This window comes from Bombus huntii, chromosome 7 (assembly GCF_024542735.1).
Source record: "Bombus huntii isolate Logan2020A chromosome 7, iyBomHunt1.1, whole genome shotgun sequence".
Taxonomy (NCBI): Eukaryota; Metazoa; Arthropoda; class Insecta; order Hymenoptera; family Apidae; genus Bombus; species Bombus huntii.
The window spans coordinates 15,176,728-15,200,777 of NC_066244.1; the positions used below are offsets into that span (position 1 = coordinate 15,176,728).

At 36.3% G+C, this 24,050-nt stretch overlaps 1 protein-coding gene across 1 annotated transcript in view; it reads left to right on the forward strand.

The window, feature by feature from the left end:
- Positions 1–24,050, forward strand: part of LOC126867871 (centrosomal protein of 290 kDa-like) — a 130,356-nt gene that overhangs the window by 36,583 nt on the left and 69,723 nt on the right. The window lies entirely within an intron of this gene.

Consider the following 24,050-nt stretch of genomic DNA (forward strand, 5'->3'; position numbering starts at 1 on the left):
ATAACGAGCTAGAGGTGTAATCGTTTCAAGACAAACGCGACTGAATCGCGAGGAAACTTCCATACAGACGAAACGACACGGTAAATTATCCCGCGTAACTCATTACTTGCACCGATTATAATTAACAATTCTTTTTCATCTACTGCTTATTTCCCTTCCCTATTTGTTAACACTTACTGATGCGTTTTCTGGCTTCGATGTAGGCGCGATTCACAGCGTCGTAGGTGATGCATGTCTGCGATCCAGCTGTCGCTGGGCTGAAAGATGAAGAAACGGAAAGTTAACGCGTATTCTCGATCCTTGAATCGGGTTTTATTGTTCTTAGATCTTAACCATCCCTGGTATCTCTCTATATATTTCTTGCTTTCGTTCCTCGAATCAATTTTTCTTTCTCCAGTCAATTACCTAACGTTTTAGCCTACTTTCGTTAGCCAGGCAGCTTTTGACTCGCTCAAGTCACCACGCACCTGCGTACGTCTCCGTAGCCTGGAGATATTCTGTATCAAGGTAACCCGAAACTATCATGTGTGAGCCGTGCGCACGCGAAATGCACGTCAATTGACATATCTTGTTTCTCGCTACGAAATATGATGGCATTGACGTGCCGCTCGTGGTTTTTACGTTCGAAGGTTGACCGACCACCGGTTTTCGTTGACGGTCTCTTTGCTTTCGGATCTCGACACGCCTCTGACTTTACCAAGCTCGACGGGGTGTGCAATTAACCAGAACAAATTGCTGGGTTAATTAATGAAGCAGATGACGATGGTTGGTTTTGCTTACCGCGAGACTTTCCGTGATGATCGATGGTGGTGATTCTTTTCTGGTGTCTTTCGTTGGCTTCGTTACTTTGAAAAAGGTTAGTTTTTTGTTACGAACGAACTAGTATTCGGATCAAGTGATTTGGGAGAAACTCTAAGTTGAGAAGATTGTAGGTAAAGTTGAATTTCGATGAAGAAATCTGAGAAATTTCAATTTGTTGTTAGGTCTTGGGTTGGTTATTTCAATTCTGGGTATTTTCTTGGGGTCCTATATTCATATTCTACATGATTTTAATTACGTAATATGTTTGTGTTTCTATTTACAAATGTTTAGATAATGGTATAGTAAAGGGTCTTTACAGCTGACCCTTAGTTTCGAAGAAAAGAATTTTTCATTTTCGAGAATTCTTGGAAATTGTTACAAAATTCGCTAAATGAATCTTAAGTATCGTTTCCTATGTTTAGAGATAAAGAAGAGTTTTTGGAAAAAATTACTCCACTGGACCTGTATTTTTTATTTATCTTAATAATATACGATCTTATCATCGATTGATCATGAAAAATTATTCGCAAGTTACCTCAAATTTCGATACAACAATATTTACTTTACGTTACGCAACCATTTGACGATAAGTAGCAGCATTAGATCTAGTGATAAGTTAACAGTAAATATAAGTAAGTTAGCAGTTAGTACATTAATTTACCCAGTTAATATATTAATTTTGATTTAATTAAGTTCCTAATTCGCTCTTCCTTTGATCATCCAAGTTACCAAATATGATTGATCTTTCAACAAAATTGGTTGTTACTTTCTTCAGTACGTCGTCTTAAAATTGCATCTTCTTATGGAGTGTATCAATTAAACGGCTCGAATGCGCCACCGTGAAACTTCATTAAGATTCTTGTCGCTCATATGGTGTTCGTAAATTGTGCCTTGAAATCTACTTGTGCTCAGGAACGTTTTCCCACAGATTATCCTGTCACAATCGTTATTAAATAGAGTAATGGGGAACACGCTGAAAGTATTCGCGAGAATGCACTTGAGGGTCGTTCTGAATTTAATTGCAACACAGCACATTCCCGCGTAATTTCGCGTTATAGCGGTTGGTCTAATAACTTGTATGCTACTACGTTTAATAAATTATTATTCGCGCCAATTTTCCAAGGCCCGCAGACAGAAACATTGTGAAAATATGAGATTAGGAAATGGATTATTAAAATCGCGAATTATCTAATCGTGGTAATTGGACTTTTACGATGTTCTTACGGTGTTTCTTTCTAATATTCATTTGCTTGGAAAATACATAGTGAAAATGGAAATGAAGGAGTTCGTTATTTTTATAGAATTAGCGCGTTTTGCACGCCATTTCTCTTGATAATCTTCCGCTTCTTTCTTATATCTTTACCTAAATATACATTTCAAACAAATCGTCATAAGAGGGTATTAAATCTTAGGAATTTAAGATGATTTCTTTCTGGTTGGAAAATATCTTTTCTATCGACCGATAATACATTTAATAATTAGACTTTTCTCTTCGAGTTTCGTCAAATTTATGATGTCGAGTTATAATGGAATAAATTAACTGTAGAAAATGCTGCGAACTTTCCAAATAATTTAATAGGTTCCTATACGCTGGAAGATTCTCTAAGGAAAGCATTCGTTCTCTATCGATTTTTATAAAGGAATGGTATTGTTATAACGTTCGTGATAACACGCGACGTGTAGCCAACCACGTTAAAAACAATCTCTGCATATTCACTTGCTTTGATTACGCTGGATTCTTAGAAGGAAAAGTCACGTTTAAAACGCGTTTCCTCCATTTAATGACTTACATGGAGTGCATTTCGTATAATGTAACGAAGCCGAGAGCAATTTTAAAGTAGAAAGTGCTTTTCGTTGCGATTTAACAGAAACATTCTAGCGTCGTATACGTTACATAAATATCATTAAGTGTCCGCTGTAATCAATACGAAGATGTCGATTCGCGACGAATTATATTTTATTGCCATCTTTTCCCCTTTAACGTAACAATTGAACACCATTTTTCTTCGAACATCTCTTCAAATTTTTAGACTTAAAATGTCTCTGATTGTGTTCTTCGTAAAATATTTCCTCTTCATGTATAATAAATAACGAAACGTTTCATTTGGAACTAATAATTTCGATGTTGTTAGTATTAGTTAAAAAGAATTGTTAACAGTAATTCGTAAGATGTTTTTCAAACGAAAATTGCGAAATACTTTAAACGTTCTTCAATGTATTTCGCCTTAAATTTATCGTGTTCATATATTTCTGGCAGTCGACTACAGAAGTAAACGATACGTACTTTCGGTATGAGGACAGAGTAAAGTGAGAAATGAGTATGTTAAGTCTTACGTGTGAACGGGTATGAAGTATATTACAAAATGCAGCTACGGTTTGCTGCACATTTTGAACACGCTTGCACTATCTTTGATAAATTGAAACTGCGTCTAATTGTTAGAGCAGAAAAGTTGCAGAAAATATGAACTTGTGATTTACTTTAAACAATATAAAAATAAGAATCTATTTCTCGTAAAAAAGATCAACCTTTTTGACGAAATAATTAACAGATAAGATGCTCGAGCAATTTATACGAAAGTTTCCAACTGTATTTATAGATTTGTTTTCCTTTCTACTGACTCGTACGCGTTCAAAAATTCTTCGCTCTTCAAATTCCCTTTCAATTCAATTTCTTTTCCTTCATTTCAATTATTTCCTTTATTTTACCGATATTTCGTAACCTATTTTGTCTCTTTAACTCGCTCCATAAACATGCCTTGTGCAAAGACTAACGGGAACGAACCACATTCATAGAATATAAATTGAAAAGTTACACCGCATTACGGAATATTCATTGTCGACGTAACGAGACCAGGAACACGATCTCCGTATTAATTGCACAAGCTATAGATTTTCTATTCCATTCAGTATCAGCTGACAGAGTATCGCTGTACAAGGCTGAATCTTAACGGTAGTATCGATAACCGAATCGATGTTTTCCACATATTCTCGTGACCAAGAAAAATTATCCTTAACACTGCCCGTCTCTTAGTACACCATTGTGCCAGTGACATATTATGTCAGTGCTACTATTAAAACATTCACTGTCCTCTATATCACACGAGCTACTTAGAAATCAAACTTTATACCGCGTGTTAAATCTGCTTTCTGTGTATATACAAATCTCTCATATTTAGTAGCAAAGTGTATGATTAGTGTCCTTTTGCTTTCCAGAAGTCAAATGATTGATATTGATGATGATAGTCTTATAATGATACATCGGCTTCTGCGTAAATAACGTATTGTGCATAGTATTCCACTCATTCACGCTAATGTTATATAATTTTATTGTATATAGATGAATTACTTTTAATCACTTGCATATGCTTTTGCGTGTTGTTATTAGATTGTGAAACATACGAAACGTTTGATTATCAACGAATCGTTAAAGAGACTCGTTTATGTGCATAACAGTTCTATTTACCGCAGTATAGGATTATTTTACTTGTAACTATCATTGCTTCATAATTTCCGAATCAAAGTGGAAAATTATCATTTTTATAGACGATCGTGTAATTCTATTTTCTCAGAAATACACAGATTTCCAATTCCAAAGGAAGATCGAGAGGATTGGAACGAACTGCCTCGTTAATTTTTAACGAAACGTCGATTTGATAGAAGCAAACAACGTCGCGATATCGTTAATCAGGAGCATTGTACCGTGGACGTGGAAATTCTCCGGGAAAATTCTTTTAACCGGGCTCATTGCTCCGTAACGGCGATATCTTGCGAAAATATTCGAGTCGCGTGATCATGTGTCGATTTGGCTTTCACCGAGGTTAGTAAGTGCAAGTGTAACGCACAGATAGGTCGCGTGTTTCGTTTTGCTGCATTCTCAGCCGTGAGCCATTATATCTTGTCCTCGGGCAGCTTCTATCCTCCCTAGACAAACGTATGGATTCCAGCGAGCAGATACCATGCAATATCGTGTCGTTACACGTGCATTCTGTAATTGTAAACAGATAGCATACTATCGGAACGCTTGTGGATATTATTATAGGCTTGGAACCCAACTATCATCATACACAACTGGAATTTTCAAAAGCGAGAACTTTCTAAGAGATCTACCGTTGAAAAGAAATAGAATTTTTCCAAATTGTGCAACACACGCTCGGAAACGATAAAAAGCAAGCAAACTTTCTCGTATTCAAAATGTATTTCTACGTACTTTCAACTGTTTCTACATACCTTCTAATTAAGGCCAAGTGTGTTAAATTTCGCACCATCAAGTATTTTCCTATAAGTATACAAAATTTATATTCTAGAACTGAAATGTACAATCTGATAAAAAAAACGTTTCGTTAGAGAATGAAGCTCGTGTGCAAATATTTTTTCCAAGCATTGGAAAATTTCCATTATCTTACAAAAAAAAAAAGAAAGAAAAAATATAGAAAGTCGAAAATTGGAAAGTAAGGTTTCGTTATTTTCAAAAACGAAGCAGAAGGAAAGGTAATATACGCGTTGCAGAGTAAATTTTCACAATGCATCATTATCAGATCGCATGATTGCATGGAACTTTCTAATTATCCTCGTTACATCTTTGAACGTGGCGGATTCGCGACCGGATCGTTGCTTCCTTTTATCCCAAGCAGATCTGTCGTGTTTTATTAGCGGTCGTCCTCAAAAGGATCACGAATAGCCGTGACGGTTTTCTTTTTTTTTCGCGATCGGAAGATTTAATCGTGACTGCACGAGCCGCCGACAACTCACGTTCGTTCGCGTTAACGTGCAATAACGTTTATGGGGTACACGGGCACGCGTAGCCTGTTCGAATCTGGTAATTGCGAGGAAACGATGCAATCGCATTATGCCTCGTTAGAACTGACAGAATCATGCTCTGTCGCGACGATACAGCGTCTCGTGAATCTTCGTCCAGAAATGGGATTAATAAATCGATTTCGCGTTAGGCAAGATGTTTGCAAAGCAACAGGAATCTCCTGGACGATTTGTACGTCGTTATGTTTGTAGATAATGCGACGTTCGATCAGAGATCTTAAACTCCTCGTAGAAATGTCACTCATTATTCTTGCAGTAGTTTTCTAACTATTAGGACGATGAAGAAAAGTACTTTTCTTGTTCCATTGAGATTCTAGGTCCTTTTCTGGAATAATTCGCTAACGTCGTGTTTTTAATTATAAATCATAGATTGATTTCTTATAATTTTGCAATCTTACGTCGACCATCCCAATCAGATTATTTGTAATTTGTAAGATTTACTTGCGAAACGCTGCTTGTCTTATTACCAAATTTGTTGCCGTTATGCAACAGAATTTATCGATGTCGATAACTTGTAACTTGTAACTTGTAAAATTTCATCGATGATATAGATATACATAGTTCAAGCTATAATCCTCGTTTAATAATTTCACGTATAGTTTCTTTCTCAATAAGAATTCTTAGAATATCGATCTTCGAGTTCTTCTGTCCTATTAGTAATGTCGTGACAGCATATCTTTACATTTTCAATAATTATGATTATATTATTGCATCTAGAAATATCGATACTCGTTCATTTCTATTACGTTCTGTTTCCCTCAGACTCACACCGATCGATGGATTATAACTCGTTATAGAGTCTCAAACTATCCAAGCGCCCTTATACTTTCGTGTATTTTATACGAATTCAATCACGAGATACATTTCCACTTTCACGAATATTAAGAAGCTAGCTATAGTAAAAGTGAAGATCGTAAATATGTTGAAAATAGACACGTCCAAGTTTCGTGGAGCATCTCGAATAACGATATCTTTTGAACCTGTTTAAAACGACGATCACCTTTTGTATTATAATCAGAGACAGTAGCTTAAAGTTGATCAGCAAGTTCGGTCTGCTTGTTATCGGTTTCCTATTAATAATTCATGTACCAGTGGTCGTTGTATATCTGTCAGGAAATAGACGAGTCTCTATAATAATTATCATGAATAACGCAACAACTTTATCTCTTTCCCGTCAATTTCATAGCCATTTCATCGTTTTCTTCTCCTCGAACGATCTCCGTCGTTCTTGCTTTCTTAAAATGTCAAGAAACACCGTACAGCTCCATATTTCGTTTCAAGGTTCTGTAACTAGTAGTTACAACAGTATTTCATTGTATTATCCGCATCGATAAACAAAAGGAGATCAAGTTTTCCATGATGTGTAACGGTACGCTCTCATTACGTGTTCTCACGGTTACATGTTGCAGAAGTGAACTTTTTATTTTGCTATGATAAATCATTATCAAGCGTTCAGTAACTCGATTAAACTATGTTAAAGTTATCACGAGGCGGACAACTGTGAGACAAATGCTATTACTTTTGTTTGCTGAAGTGGAATCAAGGCTGAAATACATATGATAACTAGAGGATCGTAGCAAGGTAATATTTTAGCATTTTAGGTAGCAAGGAAAATTCCAATGAAAATCTAAAACTTATTTAACAGATTTTGGGGAAAACAGTTTTTAAGTTACATTGTTTCATGAGTTTCAAACATCTAACGTGCTTCTCGTGCTCCACGTTACATCGTACTTCATTGTTGATTCAACTTTGACCAGAATATGCTATAGATTTTTATTCGAGGTTTCCATACAATTATATAGAGGATGTTGAGTTATTCCCAAGAACAAAATAATTAAATATTCCAAACGTAGAAGGAATTATATCATTTATCAGAAAAATAATAAAAAATTAAAGAAGTAATGGCAACGTAATGTATCAACAAGATACACCAATAATAAATAGTAGATCTAATAATAGTATGTATATAGCGGATATCTTGAATTGTACAATAACATGTACAAGCAGGCACACGAGGTGATTCCTTACGATAAAATAAAATTTTTCCATTTAAGTCTTAGTTTGCGAGAAAATCGAGTTTGAAAACTTATCAAGTATTCTTGAACGTGACTAATTCCGGACTAGACAGGGCAAAATAATCGGCGGGTCATAATCAGGTCATTCTACGTGTGAAAATAAGTCGAAAATGCAGAATAAAATTTTTTCTCGAGACGCTTTGTGTCCGAAAAAATAAATTTGAAAATTTATCATACGCATGTAAGTACTAGATCGATTCTTAACTAAACAAATTCGAACTCGATTTTCTCGAAAGCTAAAGCTTAAGTGACAAAATTTTGTTCCATATTTTGTCCTTATTTTTTCACAAGGGATTACCTCGTGCCCGCTTCTGCGTGTTATTCGGCCACACCTTGTATACACATGTATATATATAACAGGAAGTGAATGAAAGTTTGGTTTATGACATACATGACCCGCTATGTGGGAAGAGTTTGAGAAAGATATTTCGCTGGGCGATTTGTGCGATAGTAATCTAATATTATCTGAGCAACAAAGGTTAGATGGATAGTGAAAGTTCAGTCAACATCGACTGTTGTTCCTGCTTTCTCTAGACCTCGAAAATATCGGTGGAGGTCTTGCAGGTCTTGTGTAAGATCATGCTTTAATTCGGCCAACCCGAAGCCACGTGAAACGTCCGAAGGACATAATTACACGTTGCACGTGCCTTTTGAACGTACCATGGTAACAGAGATCGGGTGGAAGGATCGGTACAAGGAAAATATCGCGTAACAACGAGCTTACCAGCGGCGATCGTTAACTCCTTATCGACAAATTGCCGGATTTAATATCGAGCTATAATTAAGATTGTAATCAATGGAGAAATGTGCGATAATTGCAATATTACACATCGTAAGATATGCCTTGGGGTTAAAGTTTGCCTCTTTTGCCTCAAACTTCTGCCGATTGAAAGGAGATGTTACTAGATCTGTTTGTATGATACATATGATATTTGAGTGTTTAACCCTCGTTAAATATCTCTTTTTTTTTATTGCAATGGATATCGTGTCGGATTCGTAACGTCTGATCTGTTATTAGATTCTTTATGAGTTTCAAATTATTGTTGCAATCATATATCATATTAATCTATTTCTTTGCAAAATTGTAAAATATGCGCTGATGAGTTACATTCTACGTTCTATATCAAATTGTATTGAACGTTAAATAATTACATACTTGAAATTGATCTAGTGACTTAAACCAATCTAGTGATGCTTAGACAAGAACGTATACTTATCTGCGTTTTCCAATATCCCAATATCTCTCTAAAAGGAAACATTAAAACGAATCTTGACGGTTTGATGTAACAGTTTAATTTCCAATTCTCATCTCCGTCGAAACAACATAATCTTTTCAAACATAAGAAACGTCCCATCACGGTAAACATTCTTCGAACCCTCTAAGGAGAATGTCGTAACAAACTAATATAGATATGTACCCAGAGCACCGGCTAATAAATCAACTGCAAAAGAATCTTCGCCCACGGCGGTTCGCTCGAGTTTACCTCACTCTACATATAATATATAGTCGAACAATCCTGTTCGAAATAGTATCAAAGCATTCGTGTGTATTATACGTCGTGTATACGTATTTGCAGTGATATTAACGTTACTTACAAGGAGCCACGTAGCAAATTGTATGTGTAATCGAAGACGCTGGTCCTTCCTGGCCCGCTGAGGATCAACGCGCAGTCATCGCCGTTTGCATAAACCTCGACCGGCTGATATTGCAGGCCGTCGCAGCTATCGTTGTTTCGCCAGGTCGCCAGTAGCAGCAAGAGCCCGATTATCGCGGATCGTGTCCGCCCTATCACGGATCTGCAACATTGTAACAACGACGATTATCTTCTCTGTGGCATCGGGGTTATATCGCGAACCAATCACGGTCGAATATTCAACCGAAATCGCTTGTAGCCTGTGTTTGCGGCTGTTGGCAATCACTTTGTTTCACACCCCTTTCATGGTATTTCGTAATCGATTTTTGCGTTAAGGGTTGCTGAATTCTTGAATTACTTAGTAAACTGTAAACTCTTAGTAAACTCTTAGTAAACTGTAGATTTTGCTTCAACAATTTATTATTTAGGAAGTTAGGTTTAATAAATACTTATGATAAATAATTTGGAAGCAATGTACACAGTTGCGAATCGTTGAAATATCATTCTTTGGAATAATAAAATATAAATGGGTAATAAATGACTAGAAAGGATGATTTACATAGGTTAGGTAGATATTTATGACAGTAGATAGTTACTCGTGTTTCAGATTGATCTTTTTCGTTATGAGTTGATCGAAAGATTCTTAGAACCGGATTTCAAATTTTGAGGAATTACACGTGAATTACACGTTGGTTTAATGAAATCTGCGATTGTTAGAAGTTTGATGGTGGCTAGGTAAATATCAATGGAAGATAAATTAATTTGGCAGTGCCATGGTGGAAATTAATTTGAATACAGTTCTTCGAAGTAAATTTCTTCGTTTAAGTGGAAATTTTCGCAACAACACGCAGGTAGACAAATAGGCAGCTAATAAAAGCAATGGAAACGTCATTATTGGCCTTTATGAACGATCAAAATACTCTCGTAACCTTCTTACAAAGGATTAGGTTTGAAAAGAGTGGCTCGAAACTTCGTTATGGCAACGTAAATGTAACATTTAAGGAAGTTAAAAAACGATTATGATCGTGGGATTAGAAAGTAAAAAATGATTGGCGAGAAAAACGATCAATTACTACGTGCTTTATTTACATTGCAAAGCGGATGCAAATGCTTGTTGTTCCATTCTATTCCAAGTAACATTGGTTTCGACCAAGTCTCGGGAGAATGTGTCCACCTTGGACGTGGAGGCAACCGAGTGTCGATTTATTTATCGCGGTCGTGTACTTATAACTGTAACCGAGTGATATTTTCTCGTTGGTTTCATCGAAAATTATGCATTGCGCTCGTTTCTACGTTATATTCAGATGGAAAACTGGTCCGAGGACATTCACCTTTTATTCTAAAACCCCGACAATTATCTGCTCGGATTAGTCCGTCTGATGTGTCTGTCTCGGTGTTGATCGGTTCGTCGAACGAGTTGAATAATAAGCCTGAATGAATTTTCAGTTTATTTCGTTAGCGCAGAACGTCGCGCGTTTGATTTACCCGTTTATAGGATCAATGAGATACACCTCAAGATCCTATATTCTTTATGACGAATTGTAAATTGAGATTACTATACACAGGTTAGCGAAATTATTCGACGTCTCTCATGAATGTATTACGTGTGCTGTATGAAACATTTCGAAATTTGATGAAGTTAGTGAAATTCGAAATAGATCTGGGAATATATGTACTTTGAAATTGCAAGATATTTCGTACAAGAATATATTTCGCAGACATCACAAAATTATTTAAACAATCAATTATCCATTGCATTAATAAACCTTAATATTCAGTGGACCATATTTAACGCTTATTATATGTTTAAGGCGATTATTCACATGCTGTATACTAATTTCTTACCTAATACGTGTTTCCAGTAAATATCTTGTAACTTTTATACACATTTTCATATTGGCTTGAAATTTGAACGATATAATCATATAAATTTATTTTATTTAATATTGTGTTATTAGACTGATCTCGAGCAAACATAAATGTCTCATAGCTGTGAATCACGTTCGTTTAAAAACATTTTCGAATACAAGCAATAAAACATGTATTTAACGATTTTTTCAAATAAAAGTATTAATTAGTAAGGCCGACTACCGATTAGCCAACTAGAATACCATCGATATTATGTAACAGTTTGCCAGTTGAAACATCGAGTTTAGAAATTCAGCCTGCTCGTTACCAACTCGAAACGTCAAAGAATGGAAAGGAAAAACATTTAGCTTCCATATCTGGCCTCTAACGATCAATCCAACGTGATATAATCTATTTTTTAATTTTGTTTCCATAGCAGAAAATTGATCCGCAAATGTATAAACCAGCAAAACCTTAGGCGCTGAATTTGTGTAATTATTGTAGTTTCTTCCATCGAATATTCGTTGCACAATTTCGAGAGACGATGAATAACGCGGCAGTATACCTTGACTTTCGTGAGGTTCAAAGAATCTTCAGAATTTGTAATTTTATACTGTTGCTTTATTTTTTTATGAATGCAAAAATGAAATCATGTAGATCAATCTGTTTTTATATCTTATTGCAATGAGCACGTGCTCGCCCATTCCCGACGATGCATGAATTCAGGATGAAGAAACTGCATACGTGGTGGAATGAGAACTATGTATATTTGCACTACGGCGATGTTGTTCTCTATGGTATAACGAGGAATTGCATGAAGTATTCGCGATATACGTTGAAATAAAACAGCATGTTTGATACGGTAGTCAAGTTTGAAATTTTGTATAAAAGATCGAAAAGTTGAAGAGGAATATAAGAAATTATTTATAAAAAAAAAATCAGAACGCGTAAGATTTCTCTCGTAAATTTGCGCTTGTCAATTTTTACACGGAGCTTCCGTAGAATATTATTTTTAAAATCTGACTTCTTCAACAAGCTTAGCTTTGCATATGAAATAGTCAAATTCAAAGTTTTCGATATTCAATTACATATGAAGAAAGATAAATGAACTTCATCTTCTTCAATCGTTAAAAATGCAAAGTGATAGTCAATTTCTGTGTCACTATACGATACTACAACGTGTCTTGATGTCTGCATTTGAAAAAGTTACTTTAAAAAGTTTATGGTATATTTCACTTTGATGTTGCTTTCTGGATGCGTGTTTGGATGGATGAACGTTTCTTGGATGCGCCACTCCTTGCTGAACATCCTGCGCTCAGATATTCTGACCAAACTCGATTACCTCTCATCCTATCTCTATTTCATTAGGAATCATCCAGTGAAATTGCTTTTCAACAAGTTCTCCTACGTCTATGTTATCAATTTTATGCACGTGCCAAAGAATCTCTGTCATGCTACTCCTCCGTTTCTCTAAGAAACACACAGGGAAAAAGTCACAAGACGCAAGCCACGAATTCATTAGATTCTAGAGTAATCTATACCTGCTGCACTTGCGAGATTTATGGTGTTTCGATACGATTCACGGGGGATTCCTCGAGTCGTATTCACGTCGGTTCAGCTAGAGTCATTGACTAAAGGCAATCGGTCAATAGACCTTATGAAATCGAATGCGTCGCGACCGGTTTTAAGCATCGGCACGTTTCGTCCGTGCCGCAGGCCACGCAAAGTGACCAGAAAGCAAAGAAGCTAGTGTTTCTCTCGTACGATTAGTAGACCGCGGATTTTTCTGCAGTTGTCAACAAAACTGCGACTTACAGACGAAATGTAATTAGATGCACGAGTAGATGAAACATTTTTAAACGGAATTTTTTCAACGAAAAGTTATTACGTTACTTATTCTTGATTATTTTCGAAGAAAATTTTTACAACGGGAGTTTCGAGTATTAAAGCATTTCGTGTCGCATTTCTTATGCGAGTTTCCATGCAGAATTATTCTGTTCGTAGTTATATCATTTATCAGACAAATCGTTACGTTCAGGAAATATTCTTCTAAAATGAAATAGAAATAAGCTGGAAGCATTGAGCCGAACTTTCTGTTTCTTCACCCACTTGCACGTAACATTCAGCGATCATTACGAAATGACTAATATGCTTTGTCAATGGGGAATCAACGATTGCAGCGTAATGGAGCGATTGTAATTCTTTATAAATATCTGTAAATAATAGTTCATCAACGAAATCATTGTGAAATCAGAGGCGTAACTCTCTGCAACGGATCCCTGAAGCGCAACACCGAACAAAGTATAATACCTCGCAATTACATCGTTGGTAACACGATCGATAATACATCAATAATGGACAACTGATCGACAATAGAGCATCCTTGTCACGGTAACGATCATCGTTGTAACGCTAGAACAGTTTCTACGAGTGACGATTATTTAATTTTCTACTTCGCTGCCTCCTCTTCTATTGTTTCATTTTCGCTCTTTTTCAAGCATAAGCAATCACGGTCTAGTCATTTGCGATGATTTGAATTTAATTTGCCCGTATTTTTGTGCCGATTAAACATAGAAGGGGATTGCTGTATTCCATTATATTTATGTGAAGCGTGTTTGATCTTTTCTCTTTTGTTTCGTACGAAGATATGTAAATGTTATCACGACAATTTACGTAAATTGGCCCGGTATTCTAACCGCGTAACGCCGAGAAATCGGATCGAGAAACGTAAGAAATCGTACGGCGCGGCGTACCGGAAGCCAGCGAAAGCTGTAAAGTCGAGAACAAGCAGGCTCTGAAAATATACGAAGTACTCGAACCAAACCGAACAGGGTTATAACGACAGTTACTTGCACGAAAATACGAAGTTTCATAAAAGTTCATTGTCTAATAACTAGGTGAATTTTTCAAAATTTATTGATTTTGTTTCCACGTACGAATAACGAAATATTTTCATTCTATAATCAGTGAATTTCAACATAGACAAAATTTCTAACTTGATTCGTTTCAAGGTAAATTACACGTGCTCAATGAATTTCGTTATAATGCGTAAATGTTTGAAATTTACTTCAAGCTTCCTCAATCAAGTTCATAAGAGTACCAACAAAATAACCATCCGCTGTGTGCATATCACCAGTGAAAGTGCGTAAACGCGCGTAGAATTTCACTTGAATTTCACTTATAGATTAAAATCGTTAATACGGTTTACCGATAGAAACGACTGATAACACTGTTAGATTACGCGTTACGCGTACGAGACTCGATTACGATAAGAGGTCCGATCGAAATAAACATCGCGGATTACTTTCTCGCTGCGTCTATCGCGGATCCTTTCACTTTTCTTACCAACTCGATGCAACGAATGATTGAATCCAATTTCGCGATGCGCTCTTCTCTCGATAAGATTGTACGTCGGTCCCGGCGTCGACGTTGCCCTTTTGGATAAAAGTCGGGGACAAAAATGAGCGGAGAGGTAATGGAAATAGGTATCAGTGAAATTTTGTTAAACAACGGCTTATTTGCACACAAATGTAAATACTAACTTCGATTATTTGCTAAATAATCCATGTACTATGATGATACGTGTCGGTTATTTGGCAAGTCGGTTAATTAAAAATTGATGAAATCAGGTAAGATAAGCATCAATCGCAAAAGGCTTTTGTACTAAAATTTCAAAATGTAATAATAAATAAAAGTTAATTATATTAACTCGAATGAGCTCCATTGATACTCATTTCCATTAGCTGTCCGCTTGTTTTTGTCCCTAAGTGTAAACCGTAAAATCGATTTCCATGATCGTTGGTGAATTCGTTATCGATGGAAACGTGCCGAGAAAACGAACGACTGAAAGATTTCGCAGCGATCAAGAGCCAGCTGCCATATTTAAATTAAATATCGCAGGAGAGAAACATGTTAAGTACACTTTTGCTCGTTTCCTGGTTTTAATATCACGTTATCATTAAACGGGGGAATTTTAATTCGTAATAACGTAATTAAAAATTATAAAACAACTTATTAAGTTTAAAGATGTTTCTTAAAAAGAACCGAATACTTGACGCAGTCAAACGTATAATTAACAAGGTATAATAAAAAGAGTAATACTTTAATGTCTTGTATCTGTAACATTTTATTATTATGTCGAACAATATTTTTTTAATTTTGGAGCGGACGAAGGATATGTTTAAAAACATACATATTTCATTTTCAATTATATTGCTTCTCCACAAAAAATAAGAAATACGATTTATCACGTTTTTCCCTTGTAATCTTCAATTATATTCATCGAAAGAGAAAGAAAGTTAGAGCTTTCATACTCAAAATAGTTAGAAATTTTATTACTACGAATATCAGTTGATCACTGATAACTTAAATCACGTTTGTAGAAAGTAATTTAACTTTACATCGATTTCTGTTGGTTTACGCGAGTTATTGAAAAATGAAGCTGCCTCCTTATCGCAGCAGCCCCTTCGACAATTGTGTCATCGTCGAATCGTGTTTCTTTTATCGTGTTTCTCTCTGACTGAACGGAACTGCATTGAAAATAGAGCGATCCTTTAAAGCAGTCAGCTCGTGATTAACCGTAATTATGCATTACGCCAGAATGCATTTTTTGGGGCAATTGTAATTGTTCTCGTGCTGAGTTCAGCTTTCATTACGCGTGCATTGAAAAACGCAATACTTTAAACATGGATGCAAGAGAGCGCCGTTTATCGGTCGTTAATTTCCACGAATGGTAATTGTGAAGTGTAAGTAGACTATTTAGACGTTGTTTTGTTTGAAGACTTTAGGTTAAACATGACGCTAACACTGTAACGATTACATCATTATTACTGCTCTTTTAGATATACATTACCGTCAGCGATATCAATCTTTCTTTTCAGCTGCGAATCAAACAGCTTTCTCTTATTCTTCAGCGATTATTCTTTGAAGGAGGGATCCTTTTAATGGTAATGGGATCGTATTAATGGTCTAATGATCAGATCGTTTTAGAAACGACTAATAATGAGACTGAGAGAGGAAGAAAGGGGACAAATATACGCGAAAATTTGTGCTGATCTCGTGAGGTGTACGTTGACTAATTTCTTAGCTTTTAGCTGCTCAACCTGTTAGAATCCTTTGAACATTCTAGCAATTAATTTGTTTTGTGAACGATTGCGAGTAACGTTAACAGGATCTATTGAGAAAGGCCAAGCTTTCTTCTCATCGATATCTCATCTAATGTTCTAACATTAAAGTATCAACGTGAAACACGAAACATCTAATGCCTCAGTGATTACGTTTTAAATAGAAGGAATCTTTCTAACATGAGAACTACCAAACTTTAATATGTAAGTTAATATTATTGTACTCTTAATGATGATTACGATGGAAGTGATGCGATGGAAGTAAATTGATATAGAAGTAGTAATATATGACATATATAATTTCTAATAAGTCATATTTCGCTGAATCCCAAACAAGATTTATATACATTTATATGTAATGATACGTGTAAATATTTAAAAGATTTATATATATGTTTATACGCGTAGAAATTAAAAAATTAAAATCACGTACGAAGAAGGAAATTCTCGGTTCTAGGGCGACATATGAAATGATCCTCGAAAAGTGAAAAATGTTTACGAAAGGAAGGGGCTTCAGAAAATTGATATCATCAAAATCCGATATTTCGTATGTTACAAACAATGATCATATTTCTACTTAGATAAAAATCGTATTAATTTTTGTAATTCCACATTCGTACTTTTCATGCGTCTATAAACAAAGAACTTGACAATGGAGCTTAAAAATATATATTTATAGATTTGGCAGTTCTAACGTCCTAATAATTGCGTCCTTTAACCACGAATAAGGTTAACACAGAGAAAAACGAAAAGATACTCTGGCCACAAATAAGCGGGATAAATCAATCGCAAGTGGTTCGTACCAACCAAGCGTTAACAATAGCTTACCTGTGCATTTTGCCTCCACGTGCTCCACGTTGCTGGCCGATCTCCAGTAAACCGAACCGAGCAGATGCTCGCCGAACGATGTTCAAGGACGAATGTTCAGAATCGGCGAACTCGAGCAGCACTTTCGACACACTTTTTTGCTCGAACCACGATTATTTTCAATAATCCTCCACGGACGAAGATAGGAAAAACCCAAGATAGGGTTGTGTCAAAGTATCTCAAGGAAGAACGAAGGGAAGAAAGACGATACGGGACGAAACGACGAATTCCATAGACCTGGTCAGACAAATTCGACTGGTCACCATTTGTCTTAGACAGTACGACGATAGTCAGCCACTTCTACTGACTCGGTCTGTCCGTTGTAGTCAGTGACCACTGACTGGATGTGCTCGGTGTCGAGTGATTGTTGGTTAGAGACTTACTGACCGAGTGTTTCATATAATGCGGTAACCTCACTCGACGCGTGTTCCCGTGTAGTTCTTTATCGACTACGTACACACAGTGGCAGATGGTGGTGGAAAAGCTCCCCAAAAGCGTTGGCCGTTGAACGGCACAGCGGAGGGGGCGAGAGGCAATGTAAGTTACCTGACTTCGAGCTAACAACCTCCAGGTGAGAGAGAACAGGAGAGGCGGTTATCCGGCGACGAAGAAGAGGAAAAGGAGCAAAGAGAGCGAGAAAGAGAGAAGGAGGGAGGAGGAGGCGTAGACTCCCGTCCACGTTTGACTTTCCTTTCTCTAAACGAGCCGCTGGCTGCTGCCCTCGATTCGAGACATCGATTGTCTCTCCGCGCTCTCCGAAATAACGTGACGTACAAAGTCGCCACCCGAACCCCGCGATTAATCCATAAGTACGGATAAGATCGCCGTTTCCTTCGAATTGACTAATTAAGACTGGCTTCTTATGCTGTGTTCGCGCTTGCTTTTCTAGTTTTCTAGTTTTCTTTCGTTATTAGGTTCGATGGAATAGGGTGAGATAGGATTCAGACAGGCAGAAGGCGAGTCGGAGGTAGAGGATATTATGTATAGGATTTGGAAGGTTGATGTTAGAAAAGGACGTTTGAACAGGTTTAGACAGTTCGTTGAGGTGGTTGAAAGAATTTAGGATCTCTTGATGAATTTATCGTGTTCTACTGTCAAATCGTAATCAGGATGAATTTAGGGAACGCGTAACATACTCGGAATGAAACTTAACCTTAATCCCTCAATCTTCTGTCTTCTTTTCATTTTGGGGTAGGTTAGGGTTAGGCTGGATTCGTTAGGGTTGAATTGAAATCGAATCGCATGGAAATCGTAAGAAACTTTGTGTCGTAATGAACTATGTTGTATGTGAATTAAAGAGCTGGTACTAAGATTATTTAAATAGGCCTGGGATGATTATTTATTGTCGTTTACCTAATTATTTATATTATTCTCTGTAATAAATAGATTCGTAGGAATAAGTCCCTTGTTCTTTGAGATGTTACGTAATCAATTGTGTATCTGATTAATGAAGTTGAGAATTTCATATAAAATAGAGTTGTCTAGTTTGGCTTCAGTTAAGGTCATCTGTACGAATCTTATGTTAATCGAGTTGAAGAATTCTAACAGTAATAGGAACGAAATTGACATTCTGCTAACTTTGAAACGTAATGTATTCAAGGAAGATTTAAAGAAGATTCAAGAATCAAAGATATGCACGAACGAGAGGCGTAAAATCCTTTTGCAAGCGAATTGTATGATGCCAAAAGGACATTCGATTTTCGTTACATAAGAAACGCGCGTACCGCACTTTCATTGCATAAGGTTATGAAAGTCATGAGAATTTCAACGACGATCAGAATATTGTAATTGATTATATAATTCGGCTAAATTCTTTGGCGACAAACGTAAATCACATTGTATCGATGATTCTCTGATGATAATCTGTTGCCGCGTACAGTATCACGACTGGTCTACGCTCCAACTTTGTGATTACGCGAGCTGATAATATTTGCTTGTCAAACGAGACTAAGAACGTGAATGAACAGAAGATATTAACCGTGAAAATTTGATATCCGAAATTAATTTTAAACGAAAGACAAAGCTCCTCTAATCTCGGTAAGTTAATTGCGTAAAATGCGAATTAAAAATTTGGATGATCTTGACTTGGTAAATTGAGTTACAAATTTCTTTTTTATTTAACGGTTTAATTTAACTTGGAGCTTCTCCGTGCAGTTTAGTTAGGATTGAATTACAGCTTAAAAGTATTGCGTTACTACTCAAACAAGATTACTACTTTACAATTTGAGGAAAACGATTAATCTCTTCTTCAAATCGTTCGTCCATGATGAAATAGTCATAGCGCGGTAATCACAGTTCACAGTGAAAACATCCACTTAATAAACAATTAACAATTTCTTTCAAACACAACTTCCATGATTCTATTAATCTCACTTCCACACCATACAACCACATCATAATTAAACGAAACGGTTTTGCATCGCTAAAAATCCCGTTCCTATCGCTCCACGTTAGGAAAAGAAACGCAGGTGGAAAAAAGGACTAAAAGCAATTATCGAAGGACTATCTAACAGAGTCGAAAGCTTGAAATCATCCTATTCATCCACAACCAGTGGATTCTAGATGATCGTCGATGAGCTGTTGCGAAAAAATTTTGAAACTCCCCGTAGTAAACGTATCGATCTCGATGGCGCAAGTCGCCGAGTATCATTGGTTTCTACTTCGATTTAGATCACGGCGTCGTAAAAAGTTTTGATTAATCAGAAGATTCCGTTGAGTTTCATGCTGAAGATTCGCGGCTTAGGCGTGCATTAGACGGCGCTATTGCGAATCGTAGAAAGCGACATGACGAGTACAAATCGTAAACGGTGCCTCGCCGTGGATCATCGAGTAGCGGCCGCGATCAATCAAACGGTAACAACGAAAGCGAGTCGGACGTTATCGTTTGCACGAGCGAATTGCCAGGCAAATTCAGCGCGACCAAATCGCCTGGGCTTTCGGTTTCTTCTCCTCCTTTTTTACTTTTGCATTACCACGAAAACGCTTCCTTCTTCCGGAATTTTGGCTTTGTCCGTAACTAAAGAAACTTCCTCTTCTGAATTCCTCGTTGTCATTTACTTTGCCGTGTGAGGTTATTGACTGTGTTGACTGGATCAATCTAGCAGTCATCCGAAATCGTTGCCAAAGAATTTTCGTAGGTTCTTAGCAAAATATGAAATTCCACTCTGAACTGCTTCTTCTCTTCGATTTGGGAAATTCTGGTAAGAGATTTATGGTTATAGAAGAGCGAGGAAACGAGGAATTTAATGCGACTGATTAATCGAAAAAATGATACAATTTAGTTCTGAACTCGTTCACGCTCGTTCATTTCGTCGTGATAGGTTATTGCAGGAAGTGTCATGTGTGATATTAAATCTATCGATAACTAACGTGAAACTGTTATATGCAAAAAAATTTAATTTGGTAGATTTACGAGAAAATATGAATATTCCAAGAATAGAATATTCATTGATACTGTTTACAAAAAATGAAACTGGCTAGCGGCTAGAGAACTTTTAATTTGACGAATCTTTTAACGGAATAGAACTTTGTGATCTACAGTTGTGTTTTGATAATTTTGATGTTAACATAGATATGTATTAAGTTGTGCAAACTCGAAAAGTTGGCTTAAAAGATTTTTTACATGTATCGTTTATAGCAATTGAAAAAGTAGTACAAATTTTGGGTAATTTAATAAGTAAAGTAGTAACAGAATTGATTAACGAAGAGGAAAGTAGTAAGTCTCTTTATCGGGTAGCTTTAGGAGTATTAGAAACATTAGTGCACGATGAAGACATTTCAGCTAATGGTCCAGCAATTATCTTGTTTAACAGTTTGTACCATATAATTGAGCGAAGATTAAAAGATCAGCTTGGGAAGATCCTAGTACCATACTTGTAGAACATCCAATCGTTTATACGAAACATTACTGTTAATTAAAACAGCATTGATTTGATTCCTCGCTAGATATGCTTCAATCGATTCCTACTACTATTTATGATCTTGTAAATAAATAAGCATATCAAATTATTTACAACACAGAAAAAGACTAAAGACGTAACAAGAATATAAATTAAATGAAAATCAATATAACCTTTTTATACTGAAATATCTTTTTCTTGCAACATCGTTAGAAATTACAACATCGAATATCCTCTTTCTATAGGCATCGTTGAATCGCAACTATGAAAACCATACAAGAAAGATATGATAAGACCACTTTTTATTTTCTGTTCCTTTCACTCGATGTGCATTGGCGATATATTTTAAAATTGTTCTTCTGTAAAGTTATTACGTCTGCAAATTGTTTCCAATCGAATCATCTCATAAAACTCAAAATAATCGAATAACTCGGCGAACGCCTAAACGATCCGAGAGAATTAAAAGGAAATGTCTTCTTAGACACACATTGGTTACATCGATCAATCAGATATATAATATGGAAGCACGAATGTGATCTATCAGGGAGGGGGGAGATCAGGTACGAATTGACCCTGCCGTGTTTGCAAAGTAAAAGTCGCCTGATCGCTGGCTTAGAATCGCTGCTTTTAATGCAAGACCATCGCGTGATGGAAAAATGCGATGCACGGTGTAATTATGTCGTAGATCTTCCCGAGACTTCACATTCTCTCGGCGTTCTCGATCCTCTTCTCGCCGACTGGGGGAGAGAAACTTTCATATCAGTCGCTCGTAGCTTTTCTAGTCAATCGTGTGAAGGGTTGTAATCATTAATTTACAACGTTACGTAACCGATATATCGTCCGTCTTTTTTTTTCTCAGTTTCTGTATTTCCGAGCTTCCATTTTCCGTTCGATTTGGATAAAATTCATCGTGTAAGAAAAAGATGATCGAACACGGTTCGAGGGTGCACGAGGTGTATATGCGTACAAAGTACAAGCTGTGTGCATGCGCAAGGTAGCGTTTATCTTCGCTCCTGCAGCCATTATCGTAAATCGAGATGATTGGCGACGAGCAATTTATCGGTATTCAATTACTAATTTCAAGTCGGGATTGTTTATTGGAAATTAAAGTGAGTGTCATTTGCGCGATGATCAATTTGGAAGTTTGAGAAGATTGGAATAATCTTTGGTAGAAATATGTGAGCGATCTTTATGTCAAATTAAAGTATCTTTTGCATACGATGAATTTTGAAATTTATGATGAACGATCTTTGGCACAAGTTTTGTTCAAGATTGTCTCTACTATAGGATATTTAATTACTCAGCTCGTGTGAGCAATTTTCGTGGAAAGGAAGTAACACATTTGCATATGATGAATTTTGTGATTTGAAAGGATTTGAATAATAGAAAAATGAGTAATAATAGAAATTCTACTGTTATGTATTTTCTTTAAGATTTTCTCTATATCCAGTCTACTGTATATAATATAACATCATATAAAAAAGAATGACAATAATGCAGGGTATTTTAATAAGCTCGTTTATATGCTAGCATTTATTACACCATTCTATGCGTTTATTACTGCGTTCCAGGCTTGATGATGTAACTATTTTCAGAAATTCGTCATTGCTACTTGGATCGCGTGAATCGAATAACATTCAAAGTATACAATTGTTGTTTAAACGTCGTTAATATATGGTGTGTTAAGAAAAATACTCGTTGATTAATTACCTCAGATATTAATCCAATTGCGTACTTCACAGACAGTTGAAGTTCAAAAATTTCTCTACATTAATCCTGAAAATACCACTGGAGTATTGCATTTCGTCTAAATTCTACTTTTATTCGTTTTCATAATTAAGATATCCGGATCCCCGGTGTGTCGTTAACAAAATCTCATGGAGAAATATCAAATACTGTAGAACCAGAGAACAACGCGTGAAACTAAAAATATCGCAGAACTAAAAAGTGACATGTAAAATTTGAAATATTGCATAGTTGAAAACAAAGATCAGAAGCAGAAAATTCCTAAAGTTTAGAAACCTATCCAACGACCATTTCCTTCGCTGAAACTTGTATTTTTCTTAACAAACTCGTACATTCGTAGAAACAAATTCAAGATTTAAAACAGATTTCTCGAGCGTCGTAACACGTCGTCGAAGTTCTTGGTTTCGACAGCAACCAAGAACAATTAAATGCTTTCAGCTATTCGCGAGTTCCCGTGACTAAATAGCGGGAGCCAACTAGCAAAACCGTTTCGAGAGGAATTTTATGCATTCCCTTCTGCATCGATATTTCTCGTGGCGCGTAAAACGTATGGATGTGGAGTGGCAGTCGCAACTTTGACGAACGGACTCACAATTTGGCAGACTTGTTCCGTTGCGTAACAACCACCGCCATTTTCTCGATGTACGGTTTGCTGAAAATGTCAGATCTGTGCTCACATAGTCACTAGACGATGGGGAAAACCGGAAAGTTTCAGCCATAAACAAAGAAGGAAATAGTTTCAAGTGAAATTCGACAAAAATGGAGAGAGATTTTCAATTAAATAATGAATGTACCAACAGTAGTAATTTAAGTGACAGGCGGTGTACTTCATCACCCACGATTTCCTTGTATAAGTGTAGTTTATTGTAGTTCATGTTTCTAAACGTCTTTTCTTCGTTGCATATTCTCTCCTATACGAGTTTGTTATGCATTCGAATCGTTGTTTTCGTATCGGGCTTGGCATACTTCGCGTGTTTCTCTTTGATCTTATTGCAACGATAAGTCTTTTGCCTCGTAATGCTTTCCAAGTGCTTTGCTGAACAAATGCAAGCTTGTAAGTTATTAAGTTTCCTATTAAGAATTTGTTCAAATACGAATCTTCCAATCTTCAAACTCCTAGCTTCTCAGATTTTTAAATTCCCAAATCTTTTCAGTTCTCAATTTCTCTCTCTCTCTCCCTCTCTCTCTCTCTGTACGAAATTTATAAATTTCCAAGCTTCTGAATTTCAAAATTTCTAAATC